Genomic DNA, 9055 nt, shown 5'->3' with positions numbered 1-9055 from the left:
TTGTATGCAAATAGGGCTTACTGGTTTTCAAAATGAGGCGAATGATTTTCACACGCTCGCGGGTGGCGACTCGAGTGATTGAATCTCATTTTACAAGAAATCAGGATTCCACAGATAAAATGAGGTTTTGCTTATTCACTATGGTACAATTGTAGGAATTGCAATTTGTAGGTGTGAATAAATGATGAAGTTTATCAAGATAAGTAACACCGTCGTTATAAAGTAGTGTCAGTTGTTTAGTCGCGTCGTCACGTGTGTGTGTTGAAACATTGATTTTTAATTTTGCAACTGAAAAGTCGTGTGACTGGTAGTCGCAGTAGAGTTATGGACTTGTCTTATGATTCATTCAAGAATTATGTTGTGTTAGGTTAGGTTAATTTATGTTTTATCTCCACTCCTTCGCAGGAGACCTGCCATTTCTCCCCATTTAATAATGCCTCAGCACGCGGTATTAGCCTCCATACTCAAAAGAAGGTATTCCAGCCACCTAATCTTAGGCCTTCCCGCATTCTTTCGTCCAAGATTTATTTAAAAAAAGCTTCTCGGTGGTCGGCTTTTACCATTATTCTTTTAGATTATTTGTGTTACCTACTGAAGAGATAATATATTTATATTTATTACCACTGAAGAGGCTATTCCCAGAAATGTTGAAAGCTGATATCACCAATTGAAGCCCTTTTCCAAAGAGATACGTAAGTATCCGATACTCATGTTGTGTACTTACGTCGCAACAACTACAATTTGTCACGCACAGTCCGTACACGTCACTACTGAAATCACTAGACCACTAAGTATTGTTGAATTCTCGTCAACACTATGATGCTTTCAAAACCTCACCCAATACTCAATAGCATTCATTTTTTTTTATATCTTGTCATTTTTTATCTAAAATCTAAAGTACACGCATCGCTACAAAATGTAGGTACGAACCTCAATCCAGATGTATGACGACAGTTGTCAAGATACCCGAATCGTCGAGTACCGAATACTTGCACATTCCTGTAGAAGAAAGGCCTTTCTCCTATACCCAAGCCGGACATGCAACTACACGAAAAAGGCAGATCTGTTAAAGAAAGAATTTTGATATCTGAAAATGTGTGATTTGATTGAAATAAGGAAAACTTGATCTTACTTCGGACACAGTCCACAGTTCACTTCCATCGCTTTATCTCCGCAGTGTGTTAGTATTAACTACCTATTATTCCCTTCTGTGACATTCACACGGTAATTTAAAAGTGGGATTGGCATTGAGGAGGGTCGATGACAAGAGGTGAAGATAATGAATGAGACAAGCGACTGACGTATTGCCGAGCAGACCAGCAATAAGGTTATTATTTACTGCTCCTGACTACGCGCAAATGAAGAAGGTAATTACTCAAATGTCGTAATTCCACGTAAGACTGCAATCAGTTGAACTGTTCACGTGAAAGATTATAATGAGGTACTGACGAATTGGTAAAATGTTACTTCATTTAAGGAATCTGTATTATTATTTTTTTCGTTCTATTTTACACACCCTCTAGCTGACGTTGTACGGGATTATAGATTTTTTGTTTGAATTTGTGAATAACTTGTGCTTATGAAAACTGGGTGAATTTGTAAGGTGGAAATAATAAACAAATATTATTGCAAAGATTTGAATTTTTAAAAAATATTTTTTTCACTTGATTATGTCATGTTTTACTCGGGCCTCCTTTACTTCTTCTACCGTTCACTTCCATGTCATACATTCTCCTTACTCCCCTTTATTTCGTCACATACGCCACATTTTATAAACACATGAGTGTTTGATTAATTTGATCCTGCCATTTCTTCTTCGGGCATTCCAGACTTCTTCCACCATTCAAACTACTATCTAAATATTTGTGGCACTAATAATAACAAACTTTGAAATTTTCAGCGAAATCGGTCGAGTAGTTTTCAAGTCAGACCTGGTTGTGTTAGACAGAGTCATTAACAACTTACTTGACAGTCCTGCCATCGTTGCCACTATTAAATTTCATGTGCCGACTAGGAACACAAGACAAAATATAACATTTTTTGCAATACATACACAACCAACTATCAGGCACACTCACTAACCAATAGGGTGCATGATATGGGCAACAAGTTTGAGGGTACTATTGATATATTTACTGACACCATTTATAGAATTAAACGTAATCTATGTAAGCACTTTGTTGTATCCTACAAATTCAGAGATGTGCTTTATTTCAAATAAATCCATTTCAAATGGAAATGCAAAATGGGTATTTTCCATTTTGCATTTTAAATGCTTTTCTAAAAACCATTTTGCATTTTGCATTTTAAATGCTTTTCTCAATGCATTTTCCATTTTAAATGCTTTTTTGCAACATTCTTCATACTATCTCCACCCACCTTTTTTTTCATAAGCCCCAAATATCAGTCGGTCCTCAACCTCGCTATGAGAGATAATTTACATTTGTCAAGTTGCTCCCTGGTAGGAGCCCTTGCAATTGAGTGATACCATTACAAAAAATACTGATTCAAATACTGAACATGGGGCCATGACGCTGTAATATTAAATGTTATATAGCAGTTTCTATGTTTTTACGTTGGCAACATTAGTCCCGCGCAAATTTTTTGTGGTTTCATAATCCGTATATCGTTGTCGTGGTGTTTTTGGATTTACCATCATGTAACATGTTTGTTCTACATTGATGTCCATTATTAAATGACAATATTGTTTAAAAATTCTATAATCATTTTAATGTGAAACCATTTTGCATTTTCAATGCATTTTGAAAATAGGTATTTTGCATTTTGAATTTAAAATGCTTTTCTAAAAACCATTTTGCATTTTGCATTTTCAAATGGAAAAGTTTTGACCCATTTCCATTTTGCATTTCAAATGGTTTTGGGTACCCATTTTGCACATCTCTGTTAACAAATTACAGTAGAGTTGGGAATGTAGTTTTAGTAATTTGTCTTATGTGTAGAATTGTTCTAGTTTTTATATTATTTTATGTTACTGTTACATGTTTAACTAATATTTTTTCATATTCAGTTTATCAATTTATTGTTATATCTTGCTTTAATTTTTTTTTGTATGATTTTCGATAGCTCACTTGGTATTCTGTTCTTAGAATTAATGATTTATCAAGGCTGGGCGTAAAACCAAATAAAATAAAATAAACTAAAATTCTACAGGGGGTTTGTTAATCTGTATGTTCTAAGTGGGTGTCGTTTTCCAAAGTAACAGTGCGTTGATTTAGATTAAAAATTGCCTGTATATCTTGAAATTATAGTTTGTGTGAGTTTTGTTTCTTTTAAAATTAATGCATTTCTTCGGACTTTGATTAAAAAAAAACCTCCATTGAAATCGAAAGAGGATAATAATAATATAAGGCTGAGATAGGTACTAACTATTTTCACTAAAATCAGCCCAAAAATGTATGAATCATTAAAACATTTGTTACATAAGCTCTTTCTATTCCAATCTTCATCTTTACGATGAATAAAATTCAACACAAATCATTTAGTATGCACATCACGCGCTACTGTCGGACTCAAGAGTGATGGAGTTTCCATATGTGAGATCAACAACAGTAGAATTGGACCACCCAACTTACTTTTATCCACAGGTGATGACTTGAAGTCAGACAAGATGCAGACAACCCATACAGTATAGTAATTTATCTGACAGATTTCTTTCGTCAAGTCTGGTTGCTTAAGTAGTTTCAGATTAGTTACTTATCTGAATTAATAGATTTAGTAATTTGACATATAAGCTTGTGGAACATTTCCGTTTTATTTATCTCTAAATATTATAAAACAAAGTAGCTTTTCGTGTCTGTCTGTTTGTGCGCTTAGTTCTCCTAAATTACTCAACAAATTTTAATACCGTTTTCACTATAGCTTAGAGAATTTCTTCCGATAGGTTTATATATATATATAATACATGCATATAGAAAGTATATAAAAATAACAATTTGTTATCAATTAAAACTATATATTTTCGGATGCTTACATTGCTAACGCTGGCGAAAAACCTTAGAAGATACAACAACATAATGTGTTACGGAATTGTATATTTTGAAAAGGCCTACAGAAAAGTCCACGGTTATATATGTCTATCTCCTAACGCTATTTTGACCAAAAAATATTGATTCTTATCCAATTAAATATGTTAGTTATGTTGAGCATATGAGCATATATATATAAATATATCTCAAAACCCATGTTACACAAACCTAGCGTAGCCGCTAAACTATTTGAAAACTGGGATGTTTTTCTTGCCTTGACGTGAGCAGGCTGTATAAAAGGGACACTTTCTTTTGAATCACAAACCATGTTACACAAACCTAGCGTAGCCGCTAAACTCATTGAAAACTGGGATGTTTTTCTTGCCTTGACGCGAGCAGGCGGTATAAAAGGGACACTTTCTTTTGAATCACAAACCATGTTACTCAAACCTAGCGTAGCCGCTAAACTAATTGAAAACTGGGATGTTTTTCTTGCCTTGACGCGAGCAGGCGGTATAAAAGGGACACTTTCTTTTGAATCACAAACCATGTTACACAAACCTAGCGTAGCCGCTAAACTCATTGAAAACTGGGATGTTTTTCTTGCCTTGACGCGAGCAGGCGGTATAAAAGGGATACTTTCTTTTGAATCACAAACCATGTTACTCAAACCTAGCGTAGCCGCTAAACTAATTGAAAACTGGGATGTTTTTCTTGCCTTGACGCGAGCAGGCGGTATAAAAGGGACACTTTCTTTTGAATCACAAACCATGTTACACAAACCTAGCGTAGCCGCTAAACTAATTGAAAACTGGGATGTTTTTCTTGCCTTGACGCGAGCAGGCGGTATAAAGGGGGCATTTTCTTTTTCATCTTAAACCATGTTACACAAACTTAGCGTAGCCGCTCAACATCGCAGAAATAATTAACTTAAATAAAATTTGAACGTAAAAAAATAAAATCCAGCTAATAAATTTCAATCACAACGCACACAATGCATGCATATTAGGTAAATACTAATTTGACGGAATTTTTAACATAAAAAAAACGCCCGCGCGATAGCCACTTCTAGCCGTTCGTTTCGTCCTATAGTAACAGAAATACCAACAAAACAAAATGACATTTGACAGTAAAGTTTGAAAATGGACGGTCTCGTTTCACAAAACGAAAGCTAATTCTAATTTTACGTAATTGAAATTTTTATTGCAATATTTTCCACCGCCCCGAATGCAAAAAGTTGTGTCGTACAGTAATTAACACACTTTAATCGGGAAGAGTAGTTCTACCCGTTCGGTCGATTGATGCTTAACGTCGGGAAGGGTAGTTCTACCTTCTGCGCCCGCCTCATTTCAATGGCAGAAAAGAAGAAATTATCCGATGTCTTTATATGAATATTATATACCAATCTCTTTGTAAAGGTCCCAACTATACGTACATAATTATCAAATTGTAATGCAAGTCTTTTTTTAATATTTATCTTGGAGTCTTTTGTGTACATCGATATTTCAACTAAAATGACCTATATTATTTAAAACTTGACACTTGATAGGTATTTCATTTGAAGATCAACGAAATAAGTAATTTAGATGACATATTCTGTTATTCTAATAATTCAATTCTTGGAATGAGGGTTTTTATGACCATGAAACCCGAAACAAATCTCTCTATCTCTGTTCCGCACCCACTCAACTCCTAGGTGCGAGCGAGCGCACAGTGTCTGACGCGACTAACAAAAGCAGGTATCGGCAAACACAGTTAGGCGGACCCTAATAAATATTTACAAGACAAGTGCATGTCAGTTTTTAAAACGCAAATTGTCGTACGGTTGTGTTCTGAGGAGATAATATTTATATTAGCTTTTTCAAACCTTTCAAAATGGATTCTGAAAATTACGAAAGTGATGACGAAATCGTTGCAGATAATTTATCTGCCTGTTCTAGTAATTATTTGCCTGAATTCGATAGTGAAAGTGAAGAATCTAGTGGAAGTGAAGAAATTCCTTGTAGGAGAAGAATGTCAGTGATGCCATTACAGTTTAGTGATTCTGAAGAAAGTGATATGGAGCAAGAAGGAGAAGAGTGGTCTCGAATAGATAATCCGCCAAATATCGAATCATTTTTAGGTCATCCTGGTGTTTGCGTAACACCAGCTGATTCCAAAAGTATTATGCAAGTAGTAGAACTATTTATTGGAAATGATTTGTTTGAAATGATGGTAGAAGAAAGCAATCGTTACCATGCTCAAAATGAATCAAGATTCAAACAAACGAACAAATCCATCAAGTGGAAGCCCATAAACATTCCAGATATGAAAAAAATGTTAGGATTGATTCTGCTTATGGGTCAAGTGCAAAAAACTACGAGACAAGATTATTGGTCTTCAGACCAATGTATCGAGACGCCCATATTTTCAAAAACAATGAGCCGTGATCGTTTCAATCAAATTTGGAGATCTTGGCACTTTTCAAATAACCAAAACATTACCGATTCCAGCGACCGCCTTGAAAAAATTCGACCCGTTTTGACATATCTCATCCCAAAATTTAATTCTGTTTACAAGCCTCAAAGGGAGCTTTCTCTAGATGAAAGCATCATACCGTGGCGGGGAAGGCTAGCATTTAAAGTATACAATGCGTCAAAAATAATTAGATATGGTATTCTCGTGCGAATGGTTAGTGAAGCCCCTACGGGATATATTTGCAATTTGGAAATATACTGTGGGCAAGGAAAGCGACTAATAGATACAGTTGAAACATTGCTTAATCCATACCTAAATTTGTGGCATCATGTATATATGGACAATTACTATAATAGCGTTAAAACTAGTGAAGTGTTGTTGAAACATAAAATAAGAACGTGCGGAACAATGCGAATTAATCGAGGTTTTCCCGAATGCCTTAAAAACGTAAAACTCAATCCAGGCCAAAGTATTTTCCGTCGAAAAAATGATGTGTTATTGCAAATTTGGAAATCTAAGAGGGACGTCAGAATGATTTCAACTATACATTCTTCGATCATACTTGAAAGCGGCAATATCGATTGGAAGACGAAACTACGAATCTGGAAACCACAGAGTGTTATTGAGTATAACAAATATATGAAAGGAGTTGATCGTGCAGATCAGTATCTTTCGTATTACTCAATAATAAGAAGAACCAAAAAATGGACTAAGAGAGCTGTGATGTATTTATTGAATTGTGCTCTGTTTAATTCCTACAAAGTTTACAAGGCCTTGAATGCAACCAAAAGACTGACTTATAAACAATTTTTACTTAATGTTGCCAAATATTGGATAATGACCGAGATTTCTGAAACTGATGCAAATTTTGAGGAACCGAGACCATCCACTTCACAATTACAAAGGAAAGTCTTGAAAAAAGATCCTCCAGGGAGATTATCAATGGACACGAAAAAACATAAAGCGATAAAAATTGTCACCGGCGGTAAAAAGAAATATCCCCAGAGACAATGTCGCGTGTGTTCTGCGCACAAAACGAAAGGTCTGACGAGTTATATGTGTCAATTTTGCGACGTCCCTCTTCATAGGGGGGAATGTTTCACTAAGTATCACACCGTATCCAAATATTAGATGAACAATTTTTAGACGTGAACTGAAACTGATTAGATAAAAGTGGTTAGAAACTAAAACCTAATAGTGTATGGTGAAAAACAATAAACAATATTACGTGAGCAATACGAGAAGCATTCTACCGTAAGTGATTATTTTAAATTTCATTTGAAAAAATAACCAATATTATTAGCATGTTCCGATGGTTTTGGTCCGCTGTACCGTGCGAGGAGCAATTGTACACGTGGTATTTCAATGGGTAATAATGTGTTACTTTGACGATACTAGAGAAGTGGCAATTGTTTTTGTTTTTATAATGATTTGGGCTTGGTGAAAATATAATAATTTGTAATTTTATTAAATTGAAACCTAGTTTATACTTAAAAAATTGAGCCCTAATGACACAACAATGACTTTGTTTTCGATTTATTATGTTGCATTAGAAATAATACTTGGTTTTCGGCTAGAAATTTTATAGCTTGGGTATGCTGAGTTAGTATGTAGAAAATTTTATTGAAATATTTCCATTATTTAAGAAGATATAGCGATTTAAAACAAATTACACAAATTCGCGCGGGACCTTTATTTTCGCCCGTTTTCAGCGGTCAGCCGGCGAAAAAATAACCCGATCAAAGTGTGTTAAGGTGAACCTAAAGGTTTTATCTAAAAAATATTCATAATAAGCGAGGCCAGCGCGATCGAAATTTTACCTTAGTTTTTTGAAATGTTTGCTTCACGATCATTGCCTAAAAAAATATATAATTTTTCTTTATAATATCTATAATTAATCGCATGTTGACAAATTACCTTTCGAATGAACACTGTTAGGACGGGTTGTTTCGGAGAATTTGAACAATTCATCAAATTTCAACGTTCATTTTCGGGTTCTGTGAAAGACTTATTCAAGTTCTGTTTTTATATCATTGTAGGCTAGTAGCTTGACAAAACTGAAATAAAAACAGAACTTGAAAAAATCTTAGTAAACTAAAAAAGAAGATCTGTCAATTTAATCTATTCAAAGAAAATATATATGTGCATATTTCAAATAAAGAATTTTAATTAATAAAATTACTTTGGTACCTACTTTATTGGTTGTCCGATATGATTATTAGTTATTAGTTCCAATTTTGAAAATAAGAAGTTTGAATAATTTCATATTTATTTTCTCTTTTAAGGTTCTTATTTAAATGTCGTTTCTTACATACATTTAAATTTATTTTACTTTAATTGTTTTATCGTCAAAGAGTCCCGACGGCTTCCTACATTGTAGAGCCATTGGTACTATGGAATCCCCAATTAGGGGACTGGGAGTGGGGAAGGGAAGATTAAGTTTGGGAAGTGGCTGGCTATTCAGTATTCATGTAACCAAACACGGTTTAAGTCATCTCAAGTAACGTTTCGATTTTAAATGGTGTCCTTTCACCAGGGTAATACTGCAAGTAAGTACCTACCACTCCGTTAGCTTTGATATTTGATCGAATACAGGTACATGGACTAATATA

Source organism: Hesperophylax consimilis, chromosome 10, assembly GCF_061612785.1.
Source record: "Hesperophylax consimilis isolate HC1 chromosome 10, BYU_Hcon_1.0, whole genome shotgun sequence".
NCBI lineage: Eukaryota > Metazoa > Arthropoda > Insecta > Trichoptera > Limnephilidae > Hesperophylax > Hesperophylax consimilis.
Note: the sequence above shows the minus strand (reverse complement) of the source record.